The sequence below is a fragment of the Lichenostomus cassidix genome, chromosome 9 (genome assembly GCF_008360975.1).
Source record: "Lichenostomus cassidix isolate B80296 chromosome 9, HeHo_3.0, whole genome shotgun sequence".
In the NCBI taxonomy this organism is placed as follows: domain Eukaryota; kingdom Metazoa; phylum Chordata; class Aves; order Passeriformes; family Meliphagidae; genus Lichenostomus; species Lichenostomus cassidix.
The window spans coordinates 4,885,313-4,909,943 of record NC_139490.1 but is presented as its reverse complement, the minus strand read 5'-3'; the positions used below and the strand labels follow the sequence as shown (position 1 = coordinate 4,909,943).

General features: G+C 41.2%; 1 protein-coding gene across 8 annotated transcripts in view; it reads right to left on the bottom strand.

Annotated features, from left to right (window-relative positions):
* The window catches only part of NLGN1 (neuroligin 1), a 366,576-nt gene that overhangs the window by 291,742 nt on the left and 50,203 nt on the right, over positions 1-24,631 (bottom strand). For 7 of the 8 annotated variants that reach the window (XM_085069047.1, XM_085069049.1, XM_085069051.1 and 4 more), the window contains exon 1: positions 6,361-6,905. The exons of the other annotated variant lie outside the window; for it this stretch is intronic. The gene's annotated coding sequence lies outside the window, so the exon portion shown is untranslated. Of the gene's footprint in view, positions 1-6,360; positions 6,906-24,631 lie in introns of those variants that run through there. 8 annotated transcript variants of the gene reach the window in all.

Genomic DNA, 24,631 nt, shown 5'->3' with positions numbered 1-24,631 from the left:
ATTACCAGAAGTTGACTACATTTTTTTAATGTGGGCTAGAGCTGTCTGACATTTTGCACAGTAAGTAGGTAACGAAATGGTGATTTTACCCATAACAGAAAGAATGGGTAACTCTGTCACTTATGTGTAAAGTTTTAGACAGCTAAGTAATACAGATTTAAATTAAAAATGACAGATGCACTGGCTTGGAATATAATGGGCACTGAAGTGAACCTTTATTCCTTTTAGCAGCTTACGGTTAACTCTTAAATGGACCTCACATTATCCTCACTTCTGAGTACTGGAACTATTCAGCTAAATGATCAAATGGCCATTCTGTTGATGGCTGCTCTGTGCTTCAGGACACGAAGATTCCCTGACCTACTGTAGGAATTCCACTGAACTCATGTTAATCAGAGGTTACCCCGGAGAAAAAAATAACCCAGATGTTTCTTATTTGAGAACTGCAGTATCAAAATCTGTATACTGGATATCATTAGGTCAAGTGGAAGTTGTTTTGATTAATACTTCATAAAATATATATGTGCTTCTCATCTGATCAATCTAGCAGAGTATCTAGGATCCACCCAGAGGCTCCTGAAACTAAGATTCTTTTTGTTGTCTCTGGCAGGTGAAAAATTTAGTTGCTGAACAGTTAGCAAAGTTCTTCACCTGATTTAAATTTGTGGCTCACTCTTGGTTCACTGAGGTTAATCATATGAGAAAAATTAATTGGATTTTCTTTGCCATATTTAATAAAACCCTAATACCAACAAGAATACTACCTTTAATGCTCTTTCATCACCTAAGGCAAGCTTTCATATCAGATTCATAAGAAAGATATCACTTTTGTATTCTCCTGTTGGGGAGGATGTTAGGAATTCAAGATAAAACAAACTAGAGTGCAGTTGTTACCACTTCTTGAGGGAGAACTCTGCAAAGAAGGATGCTTGAATGAACTCAGATTTGCCCATGAATTGTTTTCCTGTCTGGATACAATACAATAACAGTTCCAAGCATACAAAACTCATGTTGTAGAGCTAGATCAATAACTAGCTCTTCAACAAGATGGTTGGTTGGTTTTGTTTTTTTTTTTTTTAGAAAAAGACCAACAAACTTCCTTGTGGTGCAAAAAGGAACACACTCTTTGTTCTTGATCAGATGGTCAAGATAGTCCCAATTTCATCAGGGTTATTAAGATCAAATTCCAACTCATCAGAACATTCACAGACGTATAAACATAATTTGTTAATCACAAACCCAACATCTCTAACTCAGCCCGGAAAGTGCTCTTGACTGGTATTACCAGCCTTTCCAGAACTGCAGAGTGCACACTACAACTCGAGTGCAATATTGGCATTAGAGGGATCTATCAGCTTGAAGAGGTTGTTTCCTGTGATCCAGCATTCTCTACATCTGTGACTTTACTTGCATTTGTTCCAAAATGAATTTCATGCTTAACTTGTTTTTCTTAATTAAACTTCCTTTAGCAGTTTCTAATATGTGCATTATTAAAACTCATTAGTCCCATTCATGCCTGCCTGTCATTTTTGGCTTCATATTCATGTACCAAAGAGCTCTGCTGCTTTATATAGGAAGCAAATTAAATAATAAATATGAGAACTTGAACGTTTTATGAGTGTCAGTATGAGAAAGTGGCTGCAAGGCCCATAAGGTTTCACAAAAAAAAAGCATTACAGCTAAAGCTAACATGCTGACACATCTCTGATCTATAAAGTCTGCAGTAATGGTAGCAGTAAAGTGTTGTGCCATAGATGGGGAATTTTTCTCTCACATGAAATAGAAATAGGATATAGCACAGACTATATTTACTGTTGTAAAAAAATTTCAAATAAAATTTCCCAAAAGCTTAGAATATAACACCATTAAATGTCTACAAAGATTTACTCTTTCCATCTGACTTCACGTGTAGCTCCTATTATTCAGCTCCTTGTCCTCTTTTCATTTTCTCCCACTGTCTGTGAGAAAGAGACTTATTTCAGCTGCAGCAAGCAGGCTCAGTCCCCCTGTGGTCATGTCCTGGTCACGCTGACCATGACTTTAGTGACCAGAGGGTTTCCTGACCCAGCAGCAGAGTCTCATGGTGACTATTCCAGGGCCCAGATTCTCCACAGAAATAAAGCATCATTGTGAAACCAGCTGAAGAAACAAAAGCTCCATCCTACAATGCCTGTTTTGCACAGGCTTGAAGATGTCAAAATATTCAGTCTATCTGTAAGGTTTCTCCTGACTAAATTGTCGTTTTCTCCTCATGAATATTTCTAACACTGTGTGCCTACATAACACTTTACTGCTTTCAAGTACTTTTTTTGGAAACTGGGGGACGGGGTTGGGAAGGCAAAAGTTAAAGAACAACTTTAAGTTCAGGTATTGAACTTAAAAGCTTCAGACAAAATGTAATTAAATAGAAGTATAAAACAGAGCATAAATGTATTCCCCTCATTAAATTCCCAGAACCAGTTCAACAAGTGGGCTAATGGCTTCTCTAGGCAGGATGTGATTGAGGAGATTTAGAAAACATCTTTTTAAATTGCCATTTAAGTTCTCTGCTTCGTTAAAGGAATATGAGTTACTTGAAACACAATATTTGTAAAGTGTCCTTGACCACTTTTATGATTTTACAGTCACATGTTGCTAATTTCCAAGCATTACATTCTCCCTTAATACAGTACAAAATACCTAACCAAGCATCAGCAGAAGGTAACAGGCTACCCAAAGGCAGCACTAAAACTGATTATGCAGAAAATATGATGAGGACAAAACAGAAGAATTCAACAAATGGGGTAAAGAGAACTCAAATTGCTTTTCTTTTAATGTCCTCGTGTTTTATTTGCCCAAAGCAGTGGAAAAACCACATTACTGTGTGTGCAGCCCAGCTCTTTTCATGGCATGAGGATATTTCCAGGGCAGACCCTGTGCCCCCTGGCTTCACAGAGCTGGTCTCCCTCACTCCACCTTTTGGTTTCTGGTCAGAAGTGGAATGGTGGAGCAGCTGCACAGCAAAACTTAACTTGGGACTAAGCAACCAACTGGTCGCCTCTTATCCCTGGAGAATACACAGGGATTAATGAGCAATTAATAGTTATGGAAACAAAGTCTGTTGGAAAACATGTGGGGTCTTCAGAGGCAGGTGGAAACAGGGAGCTGAGTCACCAAGAAGCCAAAATGATTTTCCCTTGTAATTGTGATAATTCAATAGTAACCCAGGGGAATGTAATGTCATCATTTGTTATTAAAATTACAGGATGTGTTCTCAATATGCAACACATGATGAAGTTTTCCCATCAAGCTCTTTTTTTTTTGCATCCCCTAACTCCCTTCCTCCCTTCCATACAAACTCTTGTGCAACAACTGGGTATCAGGACTCTGAGTCCTTCATAATGCAGGGCTCAGAACCAGGGGTTCAGTAATGGAAACATCCCTCTCGAACAGCTTTTATTCATCAGTCAACACCTATTTTTTATCATTACCTGTCATACTTACCATGGATGGATATCTGGGACTAATCAGAAACCAAATCATTTACTGGATCAGATTGATAACTGCCCATCCTTTATTAAAAGACATCCACAAAGGTTTCTACTGGATCTCTAGCAAAATGTTGTATTTTCATTATTTGCTTTCAAAGAACTTGTGTCTCCTTTTACCCTTCTTTTTTCACTATTTAATTTTTAAATAGTTTCTTTTTCATGTGGTTAAAAAACCATAATAAATATGACATCAAACAAATAATTCAGAGCTAGCCAAGGATCTGTAATATAGCTCTACATCTTTATTAGAAGGGAATGTATATTTGCTTTTAATAAAGAAAGGCAAGCCAATCCATTATGAACTGAGACCACATCTAAGCCTCTGCTTTCTTCCCTTTTCCCCAGACTCCATTTGAACAATTAGAGTGGTTCATGCTTGTGTGTATGCCAGTGGATATTAAATCTGTAAACTGATAAAAAATACAACCACCACCATTACCATGTTCAAATTCCTCCATTCACTTGCAAATCAATTTATCTGCCTACAGCCCTGTCCCAGTCTTTAAAAAAGCCTCCTCAGCAGGCTGCTCCACCTCCAGCCAAATAATCCAGAGAAAACCCACTTTGTTAAAGATGTTTGAGTATCAACAGCTAGGATATTATCTTCTTACCCTACTCTAGCAGAAGGGGTAAGATAACCACAGCAGTATCAGGACAGCAGCTCTTCTCCTTGCTCCTACTCTCACTGCCTTAAACAGCCTGAGCCACTCTCATGGCTTTCCTTGCTACTCCAGTTAATCACAGAACAGAGGTGTTCAGCCAAATCCTGCTTCCCAGCACACTTAGCATGATTACCCTCAGCCTCATTTTTCTTCCCACAGCCTGCATATGATTCACATGAAACGCACAGGATAAATGGGATCTCTTTGTAGGTATATAAGGATCTCCTAATCATTTCCTGCAAAACTGCTTTTGCAACATCACTGCAATCTGTGCCACAGTCCAAGGAAAACGGTGTCATTTATCAAAAGTAACTAAGAAGCAGTCTTCTTTAACCCTGCATCCTGCACCAGTAACAGAGTGAGAGGAAAAACAGGAAAAATAAATAATCCTTCCCAGCCACTATTCCCAAACATGGCTACTTAGCTTTTGGCTCCCAATCTGCAAATCTAATTTCAAAGATGCAGAAGTGGTCTGCGTGATACAGCTGTGGAGCCCACACAAGTCTCAGTGCAGTCAATGAGAATCAGTATCTTTGAAAATCAGGGCCCTGAATAATGGGCTCTATTTTTAAATGCTCATTTATACCATACATGGGTCTTTCTCTTGTCAGGTGCCTGTAATAAAGTACGTGCAATTTCATAAGTCTCCTTTGCTTCAGCTAAGCCAGCCCAGAAATAAAGTAGGGGAAAATGTCCCAAAGCTCACAGTGCTGCTCTTTCAGCAATAATAATAGTCTGTAGATGCACCAAAAACACTGCTACTGTAAAAAACAAACAAACAAAGAAACCAACGTAGGTCTTAGGGGAGCATGAAAAGGTTATTGTGAGCATTGCCAAAAATATGTGGTTTTGGATGTGAATTGTCCCTGTGAATTTGCCAGTATGGTCTGGTCCCACTAAGGCTCTGGATAAATGCAAATATTGCCACAGTGGATGGCAGTGCTGGAAAAAAAAAAAATTTCCTAAAACAATTTCTTACACTTATGCTGAGAAAAAAAAAAATCCGCTTCATTTCACATTCACAGAACATCTAAACGTGCCAAAAACATTCACTTTGATATTTATAGGTTCTATAAGACATATTTCCATTTTATACTAGTGGATTTTAATACCATAGTTGTTAGAGCTAAAACAAACTGGCCTTCCAGAAAGCAAACCCAGTGTCAAACTAAAATGATATTCCTTCAAAAGGTCAGCAAATTTACAGAACGAAATGGCCAGTCCAGATCGTGTCACCTGCACCAGCAAGAACCCAACACTATAATCAAGCCCCGGTTTGTTTTATTTAAACAGTTATTTGAATGTAATTGCTCTGAAACCATACGCATCCTTAAAATTATTCCAGATAACATCCTTTCTCCTGATTCCAAGGTAACTTTCTGGCTTTAATTATAAGTCAATTAATATTAAGTAATTCGACTGATTAATTTTAATTAAACCTGTTGAAAATTGATTTTCCTTTAGCAAGTAAAGATGATGCTCTAGTGCGATCGTCAGGAAAGCAGGATGGGGGGGCGGCCGGGGGGAGGCTGGGGGGAGCAGAAGGAGCAGCACTCAGCACCCAGGCGAGAAAGAAGATGTCTGAAGAGATCCAAAAAGCCATCCCCCGGCAGGCCCGGCCGCCGGGCAGGGAGCCGCGCTGCGGGAGCGGCGGGAGCGGCGGAGCGCCCGCGGAGCTGCGCGCAATGCCCGCGGCGGGCGGCGGCCCCGGGGCGGCGGGGGAGGAAAAGTTCTCCGCGGCGGCGGCGGCGGTGCGGGGGGTGTGTGTGTGAGCGTGTGTGTGTGTGTGTGTGTGTGTGAGCGTGTGCGTGCAAAGCTCCCCGCCGGCACCCCGCAGCCCGCGGCCGCTCCCGCATCCCCCGGGCAGCACCGCTCGGGCTCGCCGCCGCCGCAGCCGCGCAGCTCCGCGCCGTGCCTGCCCGCGGACACGCACGGACACGGCTGGTGACCCGGCCCTGCCCAGCGGCCCCGGGCTCAGCCCCGCAGCCGCCCTGCCCTGCCCTGTGCGGAGCCCCGCGGCCGGCCCGGCCCCGCTCCATCCCCGCTCCATCCCCTTTCGCCCTCTGCTCCATCCCCTGCCCCTCTCTGCTCCATCCCGGCCCGGCCGCCCTTTCCCTCCCTCCCTCCCCGCTCTCCATCCCGCACGCCGGGAGCATCAAAGTATTTACCAGTTCGCGGCCGCTTTCCCGCAATCGCAGCCGAAGCTGTAATCCGCTGGATTCGCCTCCTCCGCCTCTCCCAGCCGCTGCGAGCGGGAGGGCTCCCGACAGTGCTCCGGACACTTCCCAATTATACCGATTTTTATATATTTTTCTCCCCTTTCCTGGGATCGGGGCGCGGGGAGGGGGGGCTGGAAATCCCCATCCGGAATCCAGCCTCATCCGTGCCGAGCCACCTCCATGTAAATCCGACCATCAGGCAGGCAATGGAAATGATCAAACGCTACTTCTCTCCGTCTGCAGGCAGATAATCCCACTAATCCAATAGATCTCCCCCGATCCGAAATTGCCCTCCAGACGAATCCCTTTCGCTCGGTGTCCGGCGGGCGATCGCGGAGCCGCCGCGGTGCCCCGAGGGGCGCGGGCAGGGGCGCGGAGGGGTGCGGAGGGGTGTTAATCTTTTTTGGCTCCTGGATGCGCGGCTCGCTCAGACCGCCGAGATCCCTGCTTTTCCCCCTATTACACGTTTCCACTCCAAATTGCTGCTGGATGAAAAATGGTACAAAGATACCCCCAGCGGCGGCGCGGCGAACAGCGCGGGCAGCCCCGGCCCCGCACCGCCCCGCACCGCACCGCACCGCACCGCCCCGGGCGGACCTGCCCCGGGGGAGCTTCCCGCAGCTCCTCGGCCCCGCAGCGGGGTTTGGGGGATCCTCCGGCTGCAGCGGGAGGTGCACGGAGTGCAAACAGCCCCGGGAGCACCGCGGTGTGAAGGGATGCTGGAGCAGGATGGAGATGCTGCACGCACCTGCGTGCGGGTGGGCTGCTGCCTCTTGCTTAATTATACCTAAATTATGTAACTTGTATACGGTTTTTACACGGAGGTGTAAATTATACTCAAATATTTCGCACGGTTGTAATTGAGTAAGAAACCATGATCTTACTTACTTGGATTGTCACTGTGTGCACGCAAGGTACAAGCTACTCTTTTTGTTTCCCCTTGCAGTTTCTTGAAATCTTTCACTTATTTTTCATTGCTTTCTTTCTATTTCTAATTGAGGGGAAAAAAAGTGTTCTCCAACTCTGGCTCTCATACTTTCTAGGATCACAGCAGAGAATGAAAGTTGACAACTCAGGGGATGTGGGGAGAAAGGAAGGCCAGATCAGAGGGGGAAGGAGAATAGTCCTTTGAATGCTGAAAGGTCTATTCATTTTTTAAGAACAGCCACAACCACACATTAAAACATTCTGAGTTAAGCGTCTTGCAGAGAGCTCATTAACATCTCCTGTTATTTTAAGAGAGACTTCCCTTCACATTGTGTTTAAAATCTGTATTTTGCTCCGTTAACATCCACCTCGGTTTAAAATATTGACGCTAATCAAGCACAGCAAACCCACTCATGTTTCCAAGCCTGTAGCCCCAGGCAAGGTCTGGAGGTGCCCAATAATTTGATAAGCTTTTACACCCTCACCTGAGAGCACATCCCAGTGGAGGGAAGGTCAGTCCCAGCCACACTGGGCTATTTAAGACTCTGAGTCCCACTGAGGATCTAGATCTAAATATCCATGGCAGGAGTGACAGGGGACAGCAGCAGTTTATCCTGTGACATTCCCATGTGCTGGAATAATCATGTCCTGGGCATATTTTTCACTTGTATCAATAATTATTATAGTCCATGATTAATTATGAAAGTCCAGGATCCTTCAGTACCCTGAAATTTAACTCTTTTGCTGTCCCCAGAAGCGTGCAGCTCTCCAGCATGGGAGGGAAAGGCAGAACATACTCTGCTGACAGAACAATCCCATGCATGTTGTTATGTTAGTCTCGAGGGAATACTACATGGGAAAAAAAAAATATTTCAAAACCATAAAGAAAATTTGTATATGAAAATCAATCACTTGCCACCAGCCACAGATCAACCAACAGCCTAAAAACTATCACCAAAGAGGCAATAGCAGGTGAGATATTCTACCATTCTTCATCCACACAAAACCCTGGAGTAGCTTTATCTTTGGGTTGTTTTCTGCACTGAAAAGCCAGAAATAACCGTGATATAAAGTAACTGCACTCTTCTTGTCACTCAATGGGCTGCTGGAATCCAGGTGAGCAAAGTTTTATTCTCCCTCCTTCAAGGAGGATATATCTATCTTCCTCAGGTTCCCTGAGCCACCATGTGAATATCCCCTGGGAGTGCTCTGAGTATCATTTAAGCAGATTGCCCCCTACAAATTATGGGGGAAAATCTACCCATTTATCTCTTTACCATATCTTTTGTAGGTGTTAAGAGTTGACAATTTACATCCAACTTGCATCAACCCCACCTTTGACCATCAAAGTCTCCAACTGGTCCTCACCCATGTTCACTTCTGCAGAAATGGCAAAAATTATTGAGCACATTAGGTTTTTTTTAACTCCCTCTCACAGCAGTGCTGCGTGATATCAGTTCATTCATAGCATCACTTTTGCTTTGGCCTGTCCCCAAGGCTGAAGTCTATTTCCAGAACTTTTCCACTGCCTTTCACTCTACTTCCCTCCTCTGTGCTTCAAACATTTCTCCTTGATTCTTCCCTGCAGGGGCCTCGATTGCACAACAGCTCTCTTCTCATCCAAAATACTGCTGGGGAAGGTGGAATACTGCCTTGTGGAGGGCTTGAGCAAGTTGTGCAGGTCTAGGAAGGGATATAGAGTTGGGAAAACAAAGTATAGGGCTAATCCCTCTGTACTGAGATGTGACAGCAAGAGCTGAACCTAAATGAGTGGTAATAATATGTTATATTCTAATATATTATAATAATATATGACATTCCTGTATTGCCAGTCTGATGCTGATTCAGTCTACAACCAGGATGTCCTTGCCTTTAAGAACTAAGTGGCCTGCACACACATTTATTTGTGTGTGTGTATATATATATATATATACACATACACACATACATATATATAGGATACACATATATATGGGAGATATATATATATATATATATATATATATATATATATATAGGATTGGAACAGCATGATCTTTAGGTCCTTTCCAACCCAAACCATTCTATGATATGCACACATATATACCTACATATATATGTGTAAAGAGTGTTTGGATTGATTTGAAACAAGGGGAAAAGAGGCTGTAATAGATTAGAACTTTGTTAAATATGTTTTAATACCCTGCATGTCAAAAAAAATTACACTTTCATTGCAATCTAGGGAATGCAAAGCTGGTTTAAAGACTGGCATTATTTAATATTTAGTTTGGCTGAGTCTTGATAGGGTTGTTTTATCTGCATTTATTAGAATAATGGAAAGAGGGATAAATTTCCATGGACTGAAAATCCATGGAGATTTCAAAGGCCAGCATCCTGCAATATTCTAAAATTCTCCTCTGCTCCATTTTCTCTGTTTTAGAGAACATGAAGCCTGCAAACAACCCTCATGGAAGCACCTAACTTCTAAAAAGTGCAAAATATGCAATCAAAAGCTAAAAAGAAGAAAGAAGCTCCCAACCAGCAATCCAAGCTAAAATGCATATTGGGATATATAAAGTATGCACCTGAAGCTTTGATGGTAGGCAAGTCTTTTGATGCAACACAAATTTCATGAGCTATTGAAATATGTAGCTTAAGACAGTAAAATTTTTCTTTCAAGTATAAATTTTATCAGACTGTGTTTCTCAAAAAATTAACCTTTCTAATCGGTAGAACAGGTGGAACTGTTTACATATACAAGATACTAAATATTCATTAATTTGTTCATCTCAAGATAGCTCATTAAATTGTGTCTTGCAATAACTTTGTTAAACATTTTTCTTTGATTTCACAAAACTTAAAATTACTCATCTCTGTGCATTTATATTCTTCAGATTGCCCCGATTGCCAGATCTTTAATGAAATTATAATGCCTGTCTATGGGCTGCTGTGGTTAGCTGTAACTGCTGAGTTATTGCCATTCATTTGGTTTAACCTTGCCAAGAAGAGCCACTTAAACAGCTCATCCCTCTTCACAGAGCATCTCTGCAAGGATACAGGACACTGACAGTTCTCCCATCACCCCAAACATGCTTATCATTCGCTTTCTTTAGCATTGTTCTTTTCTACTAAAACAAATACATCCATTTAAAAAAACCCCACATTGCTTTGCTTGTAAGGCAAAGAACTCTCAGGACTGGTCAGAGTTTCACATACAAAGTCAAGAAAATCAGCAGCACTAGTCTGAGTGTTCCAACTTGAGCTGCCTTCCCTCCTGCCCACTGAAGTCCCCAAGCCTCTATTCCCATCCCCTATGGCTTCACCACCACCTCTGCTGCTCCTCACTGCTCAGGGACACTGATTTCCTTCCTCCCAGCTCACGATGGGAATCTTGCATTTTGTCATCTGATGGGATTTGTATTCTGACATCATGCAGGTTGTCCTTGGCGACATTCGCTTTTTATCATTAGCACCTTGTACTGGGCTGTTTAATTGGCTATGTGGTATCTCTGCACTGTAGATTTATTTTGCATTTTCATTTAATTAACAGCCATGACCAGTGGCCTGATGGATGGTAAAGCATTCTGTGAAGTAGAATCCTACTGGATTAAAAGCTTTGCTGGAAGGTTTCAAACACCCATTCAGGCTGAACTTCTCAAAAGCAGTTTTCTATAAAGTATCATGTTTCCAAAACACAGTGCTCGAGGACGTGGGGAGAGGAAGCAAACAGGACCCAAGGATGACACAAACCCTGCTCCTCCAGACTCAGCCCTCTCCAAGTGTTGGCTGGATGCTCAGATGAGCACAATTCACCCATGGTTATTCTGATATTCAGAATTTCAGGTCCTTTCGGGTGCTGTTAAAAAATGGATATTGATAAAAAAAAGCCATTGCCAGTGTTCTTACTGGAACTTAATCAGTAGATTACAACACATTACAACACTGTGCTTGCCAGGGAACTCTGAATTAATTATAAAATCCATTTCCTTGTTTATGTGGCTGGGAATACATTTAGTCCAGAGGAGTTTTATCACTTTGTTCCTTCCCAAAATTTCAGTTATTATTTCAAGTCATAATCCAGCAGTACCTTGGTTTGCAGTGACCCAGTACAGGAAACTATGGGGCTAGACTTTGGTTTTTAAATTATGAAAAGCATTTATACAAAGCGTTTTCTGTTCGTACTATGTGAAATCCAACCAATTTCTCGTTTTTCTAATTAAATTAGTTTGAACCTAACACTGAGAGGAGTACAAACTGTATTGTACATCCGCCGTGCTGGGTTTGAAAGCACACAGGGACATTCCCTGAAGGAGCTGCTGCTCTGAGTCACTGTTACACGCAGTTCATATTCATTTAGACCCAGGAAGCAAATGACAGAGAACTATGGGCCAACTTCATCTCTGATGTGATGAAATGGAAGTTAGAAGAACCTCATCAGAGAGTTTTGTTTCCTAATATTTAAACTCAGTAGAAAAAAAGGAACATAAGCCTGGATTGTTAGCATTTGCAAGTCTAAACATTGAATTGCTTTCCACATGCTTTTACTGTGGCACACCTTTTCCTTTTTCACCAGTCACTTTCCATGAGCCAGGAAAGCTTGAACTTCTGTGAATTAAGACTTGCTGGAACCTTGACACTCTCTGTACTGACAGAGCATTTTAGGTCCTTATTTAAATCAGTCAGTAATAAGATGACTGTGAAATACATCATGATTTTACTACCAGCTTCTCTTGGCATCTGTTTGCCTCCAGTTACGATTGCGCCGATAACTTGGTGACCGATATAATTAGCCTGCCTGTCATTATGGCCACTGGCCAAAAGAGCCAAAGATGTTTCTTAAATTTTCTTTTCGGATGCACCAAATAACGTGATCCATTAATTAAAACTCAGGCAGTCGCAGTTAATTCCTGACAACTGAAAAAGATGCAATTTGAAAACACTCCTAAAGAGCAGTAAATCACTTGCAATCTGCTTGGTGTGAGCTGCATGTGAAAGAGGCTGGGGTGTGCTGGGGTTTGGTACAGGGCTGGGAGCAGGGGCAGAGCTCTGCTCTGGCTTTGCCAGTGGCCAAACTTGAGCAAACTCTTTTATCTTTTCTGCCTTTAACTCTGTCTAATCGCCAGGGCAATCTGCCCATCCCACGGAGAAGGGGGAAGGCATGGAGGGATTCCCAGGCTGGGGAGGAGAGGGAGGTCAAGAGGCAACCTCTGGCAGCCCCAGCTGTTTGGCACTGACCCACACAGCTGCCTGCAGGTGCAGGAGCACATCCATGTTCCTGCAGGGAATGCAGAGAGCTCTGAGACAGGCCAGGCACCCCAGAGAGCTGTGGGGGACTCACTGCCTTTGTGGAGGAGTCAATATGAGGAGTGCTGATGAAATTCTGCCAAAATAAGCAATAGGAAATAATGAACCAACAAAAAAACCACTTTATAAAGGGTGCATTCCTGTATTTTACAGGCATTAATCAGCATCAGTGGTGATGGGAAGTCTGGGAGATAATATCAATATGAAAATACAATTGTGCAAACATTGTAACACATTCACCTGCTTATCTTAGTAGCTCTTAGAGCTTGTCATGTCTGCGAATCCGATTCACTGCACAATGACAAACGACACAAAATTGACATGTACAGGCAAGAACACACAGACAAAGCAGAGAGAGCAGAAATTGCCAAGGATCTCCAAAGCAAAGGCACCTGAAGAGCTCCTAAACTGAAGGACCCAAAGAAGCATCATCTTTAACTGGCAATGAGAGGGGCAATAATCCTTCTGAAAATACAATTACTTTTAAGAAAGTAAACTGAAGGCAGATCAAATCACTTGTGATTTCTGAAAATCTCACTGTAATATAACTGAGCTGATTTTTATAGCCCGATAATATTATTGCTGTAAAATCTAGTAGGTCTAATGATTTAATAGCAGAGTAGCAACAACAAAATTCTTCATTGTAGCTGTGTAATGGGTGCATGTTAGGTTAGGTGCCTCTGAGTCTCTGGCTGCACAGAGACACATGACAGTACCAGATCTGCATGGCAAGAAAAACAGCACCCCTGCTCCGTGTAAAATATCTGCACACCTCTGTCTGCTCTGACAGGAACAATACAGCCTCAGGAAGCCTTAGCTGGCATCCATGTAGGCGGACAAAAAGTAAAAGTAAAGAAAAATTGAAAAAAAAATTGAAAAAAAAAAAGAAAGAGAGAGAGAGAAACAGCATTAGAGAAACTGCAGCACCCTGGAAGCCTATTATTTAATTGATGTCATAACCCAGGAGAGTGCATGATCCTCTCTACACCGTGGTCATGTCACAGAGTGCTCTCTACATGGACTTTGGAACTGCAGCTGGCTTTTTAGACACTATCAGCTACAACCATCTGAAAGTTAAATCTATACAAATACTTGGTAATACTAATCTGTGGCTTAAGTGAATCCCACACCCAGAAAGACATGACTTTGAATTTTAATTTTCAAATTTCTAGGTCTTGATTGCAGAATACTACTTTTTCTTCCTCCTGCCCAATCTGGCATTTGCAGAACTTAATGAACAATGTCTCTAGCATGCAGAATTAGCACAATACAGCTTAATCTCCTTCTGTGTGCCAAACTTTGGCATTCCCTTGCCGTAGACAGTGAGCACTGTGGTTCTCAACATACAGTTTCTTAGGCAAGATGAAAGAATTAATTACTTTCCTGTTTCTCAGACCTTTCACTTACTTTCCTATTCCAGACAAATACAACACGCAAATTTTCCATTTCTACTAATAATGATGCTATAAAATTTTTTCTGGCAAATGTTATTATTCCAGCTGAGAAATTTATTCCTATAGCTGAGGAAAAGAAAAATCCTGCAGCCCCCTCTGAGGTGTGTGCATCAGCCAGTAGAGGGTGCAGGGATTGTGGCTGCATTCCCCACATGCCTGAGCTGGCCACTGCTGCTGCTTCAGCTTCTTTCTAAGGTGGGCAAATAGAATAAAGCACCTGACGTTATGTTATGGGTCAGTTCAGTATTAAATAATTGGTACAAACTGAAAGGCATCTGTTTTTCTCAGCTTTTGGTTTTCTCTATTCACAGCTGTTCTCTGTGTTTACAGTGATGCTGGGCTTGTGCTGCACATGTGAAATTCAGACTGCAGGAGAGGCTTGCAAGCTCCCATTGCAAACGTAAGAGACGTGTCTGTGTGGTATTTTCACAGTCACTGGATTTTAAAAGGGGCATTTCCTATCGATAGAAAGGTTTATTTCTGCCATTCAGGCTTCAATCAGACAAACTTCCACTGAAATAAAGCAGAAGTGTTTCTCTGACAATGGGAATATTAGCTTGGGAAGGTGATGTCAGGCAGAGAGGGGTTAAGAGGCATTTGTGTGCAGAGAGGATGTTGCAGCAGCCCTTGTTAGGGAGGAATTATCCCAATTCCCAATTAGGCAGCATTTCCCCCTTGCACAGCCACCTGTGGGTTCCCCTGGGGTGACAGGACTATTGCTGGGCAGTCACAGCTCTGCAGCATTTCCCAGGCCAGTTTTGTCCATGTTTTCAGTGATGCTGGCACAGGATCAGGAGCACATGAACACCCCTGCTCCAGCCCAGTGCTCCACATCTGCAATTCCACTTTTGCAATGCCTGCTCTACCCAACTGTCTCAGAGTCTGCTAAGGCCAAAATAAAGCACTGGGATTTAGGGGGGATTTAGGCCATGGGAACCTAAACCCAGTGTTTCAATCAGCCTAAAACTCTGTTAGAGTCAGTTCAGCACCAGCAGAATAAATGGAAACACAACGTTGAACTTGGCAACACTGAGTCATAGAGGTGAGCAACTATCAAAGAATGATCACAGTGTAATAATCGCAAGATACAGAGCATGAAAGGGTTTATGACAGGTGAAAATGAACACATTTACACCACATGAAGCTAAAATTCGAGTCTAAAATGAAGGATATACTTTTCTTTTTGAGCAAGAATTTATTTGGATCTAAAGACCAAAACAAAAATTCTCGTCTCTTCAGCATGTGCTAAATAACTGACAACATCTTCCAGCATTGTCTGAGGTTTGATTGCAGGTTACCTTTCAAAGATTAGAGAAGATAAAGCACCTTGCATTAGCACACCCATCTGACAAAATGACATCTCAGAGTGGTTGGATAAAATATGATGGTAAATTTTACAGGTCAATAATCTCTGCCTGGTATGAGCAAAAATCAGCGCTGTCCACTCCTTTCCTACAGAGCTATCAGCAGTGGAAACAACCAGAGACATCTCAAATGAAATGTCTCAAATCTCAGTGCAGTCCCTGCAGCCATCCAGTTCATCAAAGGAAGAAACAAGCTGAGGAGAGCTCATGTTCAATGATGCTCTGAGGGAAAATGACTGTCTGGCATCAGCACTGGAAGTAGGATGTGGCTGACTGATGATTTCGGATTGGTTTTTCCGAAAATACTGGGTAAATTGAGTAATTTGAACCAATCATGGAATATATTGTGCAACACAACATTCTTCTACCCTGCAGTCTCCCTTCTGGGAAATCTGGAGTGGTGGGGAGTACATTTATCAAGAAAATAATGACCCCAAACAGACTCCTTGAAGCCTAAGGTGGTTTTTTTATAAGAGGACTCTAGGGAACTAATTAGGAGGAAATAGCTCCTCAATGTCCTGAGTGAACTCCCACTGAGAAAATAAACAATTTACTGATTCATGCAACTCCAGACATCCAAAGATAGTCACCTTTATGATGTTTCTTGCAAATATGGAGCCTAGAATGGCATGCAGAGGCAGTGTTTGAGAATGAAAAAAAAAAAACCTGATCTATTCAGGGATAGACACTTGTCATCATTATTTGAATTTTTATCTTTGGATTTGCAATTAAGATATACCAAAGAGGTGCATAGTACTGTATATTATTCAAAAATTAAGCTTAAAATATGAGGTTACTTTCTATCTATTTTTATATCCTCTAACCAGTTTCCTTGCTCTGCTATGTTCCATTCATTCTTTGGAAAACAGGAGGTTCAGGATTTTGAGTGTGGACAAACTGTCAGGCAGTTTGTCTAGGATTTGTTCTAATATCAGCTTTGAATACACTCAGTTTTCCAAATACTGAATCATTTGAGCCTTCTGCCCAGATGAGAAGGCCAAGTATTTTGATCAAGAAAGGAAAAAAGTCCTGAGAATGGCAAACAGCAGCAGTTCATGTATTCCAAAGGTGCAGAAACCCAGGAGTAACGTGGAGCATCAGAGGGAGGGCTGGCAAGGACTAAGGGCAGCACATTAATATTTAGACTGAGCATCAGCAGAAATGTCCTGTCAGTGTGATGTGTGGAATTATCCTGAGGGAAGGAACTGAAGCTTGTTGCTGACAACCATCACTTTTCAGCATTTCAGGCTGGCAGCTCTGTTTCTACACCAAACATTCTCATCAGCCCTTTCGTTTTATGGTAAACAAAAGGAAAATTTACAGAGTTGATCTCATCAGCAATGGACCTATATGGAGTAGGTTTGTGCTGTGAGAAGCTGCAATGGAAAGCTTGATCTGGGTGGAAGAGGAGCTCAGAAACACCCTGAAAATTTGGAAGGAGCCTTAAGAAAGTACTGTTGAAGAAAACTAAGGTGGCAGGGTGTAAAGCTAAATTGCTTGTTGTTTTCATTAGTGGATATCTAGTTAGAGCACCACTCTTATAGGATTCTGAGGATATTTCTTATGGCCAACAGAGAGAGAAAAACCAGGTTTTGAGGTAGCAATAAAGACTGAACACACTGGTGCCACATTAAGCCTTTCACACATTCAGTCACACACAGTATCCCTTCTGAACGTTTCAGTTCCCTCATGCTGTTCATGTGCTCTCTCTAAAAGCCTTGTCAACACAAATTGTCTTTCAAGTAAAAGAAGCAATTCCTTACTATAATTTGATAATGAGCATTTCCTAGAGAAATGTGTTAAATTCCAGCTGCTCAATTCCACTCCATTCTCTCTTTTCTTTTTCTCTTGCTCATGTCCCAACCCACCCTCTCTGCTTATGTCCACACTTCTTAGGCTGCCAGAAGTTGTGGTCAGAACCTTTGGCATTTTAGACCTTCTGGAGCCTGTGAAAGGAACATACAAAGAGTTTCACACTGGGCATCACTATCTTTGAAACCCTTCAAATGCTCTTCTGCCTTTTATATAACTGGGGTTAAAATCTGATGTGAACATCTCCTTCAGGGAATCCTCCCAGATCCCCAGGGTCTGCAGAGTGAAGACTCACAGCTTAAATCCCACAGCACTTCTACATTTGGTCCTGAGTGCATTTATTTCAAAAAACCCAGTGTAACTCAAGTGCACATGGGTTGCATGGATTACAAATATGGATTTGCTCATTAGCAATGTTCCTCTGCTGTAACTACAGCTACAGCATCTCAGGGAATAAAATACTTAATTCTGAGCATTTGGGAGGGACAGACTTGCAGTTGTGTTGTCTGAACTTTCTGAAAACACAACAGTCATTTCACATGTAGTGGGCAAGTTGCTGAATAAATACTGTGAATGTAAGAAGAAAATCTGATGCTCAGAAATCCATACACTGCAGGTGGACTAAAGAGCCATGCTTTACCCTCCCTTTTTTATCACAGTTTACCCTAAAGCTGCAAGTATCATGTGCATAGCAAGAAGTGGTGATTAGCCCTTAGTTGTGGTTTGACAGTGATTCCACAAGTTGGAATACAAACTTGTGATAATTAGGGATTAAACATAACTGTGGCTAAAAGTTCTCACATTTGTTAGGACAGTATCAATACGTTTTAAAAATTAAATATGTAATTTTTAAATGCATTAAAGCAGCAAAATCATTAAGCAGAACACCAGAGATAAAAAAAGAAAAACAAATCTTAACCACATCTTCTTGGTTATATTAGGTGCCATCATGGTATCATAATCTAGAAAGGATTACATGTAGTACAGGTTAGCAGAGATATTGCTGCCATTAAATTAACCATGTTCACCTAACAATGCCTTGATAGAATAAGATAACAGTGGGAAATGGGGCAAATAATTATTTATCTCACGTCCTCTTTTGGTTTGGGGCCTGTGAATAACATGGTGGGTGAAAATTTTTTGAGATCTACAAAATGTTGTTCATCACATCAACGTTAACATAAATTGTACCTGGTTTATAAAAGAATTTTGCTAGAAGGAAAATTTAGAGACTGCATTCTGACTAGATATCACCTAAAATGAGATTTATGTATTTTAAGGTTATGTCATTGTATATTGGTGAAAGGTGATTGCACACAACTTCCAATTTCAGCCTCCTTTCTGGGCAGTTCTCAGAAAAAGGCATCCAAACCAGCAGTCATTTATCTTTGATTTAAGCACAGTTTGATGCCTGGTTAATATACATACAAGTAATAACTCAAGACAGCATAAAAAGTGCATTTGACAGACTTCCAAATGACACCAATGCATTTTAAGATTTTTGCATTTACAGACATAAATTCAAGGGTGGCTCTCACAGGAGATGACTGGAAAAATTCTGTGCATTAATATGCTCTCTACAGAGTATTCATTTGTTCAGTGTTTTAGTTGCATGTTCTTCATACTTTATTTCCTATAATGTTTGTAGGACTGTGTTATTCAGTGATCCTCTTACTATTTATCTATACAACACCATCACTACTCAAAACTCCCCAAAAATGAGGATTTGCAGGATTTTTGCACTGCATAGATTGTAATGATTATAACAGTCTACAGAAACTGTCTATAAAATATGGCTGACAAAACTATGCCCTAGAGAGCAATGGTTAAATAATAATATACATACACAATGTCATTGTTATATTGATTTATACAGATGTGACATTAACTACACTTTATGTGAAAGAAAAAAAGACAGCTAATAAAAGGAAAAACTAGTCATATAACTTATGCAATCATGAAAAAAACCTTAAACCAATATTGAACAACACGTGTACATTATCCTCCCTCTCCCACCTGCCTTCTGAAACATCCCCAAAGCAAGCATTCTATAAATAAAAGAGCAAAGCAGCTCCTAGATCAAACTTCTCACTATTCACAGCATGTCCAATCTGACTTGGCCAGAAAAAAAGATTTCTCTCAACAAACCTGTCTAAACAAAACATCTTTTCTCCCAAACCCATCAGCTCATTATTGGATCTCCAGGAATTTGTGCACCATTAGCAGTGAAGGGTAGGCTCAAGGTATTCATGAACTTGTTACTGAAGGAGGATTAAAACATATCTTAGCCTACACTGGAAGTTTATGAAGGTACATATCTTCACCAGCTGCAGGGAAAAAAAAAGGCAGCAGCACACTCCTACACACAGACCTTGCTAAATTCGTAATAAAATTCTTGAGTGCAAAAAACCCACACAAAATCAAGGAAAAGGCACTCTGACCAGTCATTATTGCAATTAACATATGGTTCTTAAATTGGCTTTTGACTTGAATAAAAGCAAGGCCAGAGGACACCTGGAGGCCTCTGGCTCCTAATGAAAGAAACACATCTGCTGAGACAAGATCAGATTTTGTGTATTTTTTTCCTGTTAAAAATACAGATTGCGTTTCCAGTGATTCATAGCCCAAACTTCTTCCTTTCAGCTCTGTAGTGATGAAATGACCAGGCTGAAAATAGGCTCTTGCTCAGATTAAACCCCAATGTCTTCACTGATTCCTGAAGTCATCTACAACACGGCTCTTTAAAGATAATACTTGGTTCAAAAGGACAGAAAATTAAAATATTAAAGGAAATATAGTGGAAGATACAAATCCTTACCCTCATCCAGATTTATTATTTGATTGTTCCAATGATATAATTGTGTAAGGCAAGCAAAATGGGATGAAGACAGTAAAATGGTAAACTCAGAGGAAGAAGTTACAAGCAGGATTTTTTTTCTGCATTCCTTTTTATGGGAAATGTAAATAATTTAGGACCTGTGTACCAAACTCGCACCTCATTTTCTACTGTAAGTTATTATGTGCACAAGACAGTTTTTTATGCTGTATCAATTTTTAAATAGACTAAATTCCTCAGATTATGCAACATACCAAAAATAAGACACCAGCTTCATGAAAGCCAGTGGCCTTAATGCAACAAAAACAGGCAGATGAAGTGAAACTTAGCAGCTAAATAATAGAGTAAGATCAAACATACCAAAAGGAGCAATGGATTTACAATGTTAGGATGGTATAATAGCTATTCAGTATATCCAAAATATTGAATGGAGCATAACAGTCCACAAGAAAAAGTCCAAAAGGTGAGGAGAGGCAACAAATGTCTTCTCCTGGCACTTTGATGCTTGGAATGATCTCAGCTAACAGCTGAAAACACTGAGTTATTAAGGAAGCAGAGAGCTTTACATGTGAGCAAGGAGACAGACACAAAATGACTGTCAGACGTTATGACAGAAATCCAAAACACATTGCACAGAGTCTGAATTCCAGCCTGACTCCAGAATTCAGGCACAGTCTCCCTTCTGCAGTGTTCCCAAGGACAAGGTCACAAGCATTTGGCAAGTGAGGATGGCCTTGAGTGGGGTGGATGAGCAAAACCCTCCTGTCCCTGACAAACCAGACAGCCAAACCAAGGGAGAAAAAATACTCCTTTTCCTCTGGCTTTAAATTCACCTAAGGAGGCAGCATGGATGGTGATAGAGCCATGAAAGGGCATAAAAATACTTCAGGACAGCTTCCACTCAGAGCCCGCAGGACTTTATTTTAATAGTTAAACAAGTACAAAAACCAGCTGATATTCTCCTTTGAGAGCTGCTGTGTGCCATTGACAGCTGAGATGATTTACAGAAGCCATCAGAAACTTCAGCCTGCTCCTCTCAACGGTTCATTTTTATTCAAGAAAACAAAGTAAAATGGGCTGCACATTAGGCTCTCCCGCTGTCTTAAATCATGAAATAATTGTGTTGAAATTCATCATGACCTTGTGTTGTGCTTTTCTAAATATCTCAGAATTATTCTTCTAAAGCAAACCAAATCAAAGAAGCCTATACTCCCAAATAGAAAGAGCCTAAAATTGATAACAAGCTTTCTTTCCCACTAACAGCCAGACCATTACCACTCCCAGGCTGATAATGCCTGTAAATTAAAACATCCAGCGACATTTAAGCAAGTGGAGACTAGACAGAAATTCCCATCAAGCCCTCCTTGCAAGGTTAAGAGAAGACCTTCAAAAGAAAAGAAATTTGACTGGTGATACATTTCCCAGGTCGAGAGGGGCTGCATATTGTGCCCTAATGTATTACTTTATTATATCATTTATATGCTTCTGCTCCAGCATCAGTCATCACTAACGACCCAGACCTCCCTCATCCTTCACACAGCACTCATCACAACTGCCTCCTCTCAACATTTTTGTCCCTTTTTGACCAAGGTACTGGTTGCCATCTCAATTCATTATCATCAAAACATGACAGCTACAGAATTAGCTGCAGAGAAGGAAGATTGGATTCCCAAAAGCAGAATTCTGGCCCTTCCAGCTGGGAGCTGAGCAGTGCTGCCACCAGATTGCAGAGGTCCTCACCTCTCAGGCTGTGCTGCTGGTTATGAGCAGCTGCTCTGAAGCTCCACCAGAGCAATTGGCTTGCAGCTACCTTTCCCTTTCAGTCCAAAATGCAAGGGAACTTCTTTTCGGTGCTTTACCCTGCAGAAGGATAAATGCCTTGTGCTGCTGCTAACACAGCTCTTTGCAGGAGGGGAGTTGAGGGGCTTAGAGAGGTCTCTGCTTCCTCCTTCCAGCACAGTGTGCCTTTCCAGGAGTGCTTTTGAATCTTCCACAGGATATCCACCTTAAAGTTGCCAAAACAAACCCTCTTCTGCCTCTCCAAGCCTTTCCCTTTTACAGGCCACAGTTTTATCACAAAAAGCCTACTAGAATTATCCAAAACTGAAAGGACATCTTAACTTCTCACTTCAGTCCCAAAGGAGGACACAGCTATCCTTCAGCAATGTTTGCCAAGCCAAATGTGCTTTCTACTGCCAGTGCCTGTGCTGTACTCTCCAATCCAAAGAGTAATGCCACCATTCCGGAGCAATTGACACAATCCAGAATGGCTGGTCATCATAAATCACAATGTCCTAATGAAGGATAAAAAGAAAAGGAACATTTCTGTGGCAGACATATTTCACAGCACATTTACACTGGCATTTTTCAAGAGCTGAAAAGGTATATGGATAAAGGGTGAGAAAGGAGAAGTGAAATAAAGAACTATGATATACTCACAGGATGTCTGTTCTGAGCACAGACAAATTTCTGAAAACTTTTTAAAGGTCATGGCTACTAGAATTTACACTGGAAACTTGAAGCTTTTTTCCCTCTACCTTGCTGATGTTAATATGTCCTTTCCCTTTGTGATTTCATGCCATGCCAAAGGTAGTCACTAACTTCCTTAGGCATGTTTTTACTATTCAAGAAGTATTATATTTATGATGAACTATATTACAGTAATAATTAATAACTGTTTACTTCAGAGTTTTCATTAGTGTGATTGCTGACATGAAATGCAGTGCAGAATATAACAAAATAATAATATTAATAATAGAAATAAAAACAAGGCCTGTATCTGTATTGCACAAGGAAGTGGCACCTATTTTTGCTGGTTTTTAGCAGTATTTAACCAGCATCATAGGAAATCCTATATAAGCATGTGAGTTTGATGTCTGAAGAACCTTTGTTGCCATGTAATTGTTTTATTTCATTTCTCCTGTGCATTCTGAAGGCTTCATTGTCACTAGTACTCCAGATGAAATCCAGTAATTGAGATCCTTAATTTTAAATCTGCCTGCTTAGCCTTCACACCTGTAACTGCCAGGGAACCTCCACATCAGTCATCATGAGAGAAAAAATGCAATACATTCCTAAAAAATGCTCTTTCTTAGGCTTCAAAAATCCTACTTTCTTTTCTTCTTTTTTTTTTTCTCTTTTCTTTTTTTCCCCCACTAGGGATTGCTCACACTTCCAGCTGGTGAGGGATGAGCAGGTTAATGACAGGACCATAAAATAAAACTCCACTTAAAGTCAGAGTAAGCGTAGCAGCAAGTACCGGGATCTTCTGAAAACCTAAATGAGTCTGCCAGAATGGTTACATATGTAGCAGGAACCGAAAGTAAATCCAAGGCTATGGTCCTAAAGAGTAAGTGTAATCACTATTTTATCTCCATTTAAGTGATGCATTAGGACAGAAGGAACACCACTGCGTTCCTTGCTGCACAAACAGATATTTAACAGTGGTAGCATTTTATGCAAACTACCTATTAAGCTACTAAGAAAGCGCCAAAAAACGTAGCAAAGTAATTAAATAATGGACAAGGCCTGAGTTTTATTATAAGCTTTCCAAACCATAAAAGCAATGCCAAAAGATAGTATAAATTCAGTGGTGTTTGAATGGACTCTTGAAGTCCTGTGCTCTAATCTACTCTTTATTACTCATCCACAAAACATCTAGCAATTTTTATTACAGGTCCCATCCATTACAGTATTAAACTTAAATTCAATATACACTGCAAGGTCGTGATCCTGCTGGTGATGAAAAGCTGTGTCTCGTAGAGTTTGCTTCATTTAAGGCTTAGATCTCTTGACCTACTAAAAAAAATGAGCCTCACAGAAGGCACACTCAGATGTCAGGAGGAGTCGGCTCTGCATCCAAGTGGAAAGTTTACTTAGTATCTCCAAAGCTTTAATTGCACGCCAGCCCCGATTTATAAAGCCCTTCTGATGTTCATGTTCTGCAAGAAAACCCCTCTGGTCATCTCATGTCCAGGCTGAAATTAGTCCTTTGGATCAAATAACCACAACAAATAACAATTTAAGCCAACTGGATGTGCATTTTACCTGCCGCTGGCTACGGTGAGTCCATAATCTTTGGAATCACTTCCATTTTACTCAATATTTGCTAAGTTGTACATTAGATTTCGTAGCACTGCACCAGCAAATGTAATAACACCAATAATGCTGGTTTGCAAAAGGTAAAGAACATATTGTGGGCTCATAATATACTAAGGATGAAGTCAGAGTGACATAGTCCAACATGTGGCATTACTAAATTATAGAGGACTTTATATTCTTAATATTTGGAAACAGCTAGGTGCTTACATTGAAAAAAAAAATCCCAATTCTTAAAACATTTTCACATCTTTGTCTCCTTTTCCTTCCTTCATTATTTTCCTTCCTCCCATCTTATTGCAGTTTTAGCATCTGCAATTGAGTGATTGGTTCATCTGGGAAGCAGTGTGATACCTTAAATTGTTTACATTTTGATTCTGGAGCAAGCAGCCAGGATGTGTCAAACAAACAACATAAGGCATGTGTTCTTGATGTGTTAGGTCAAT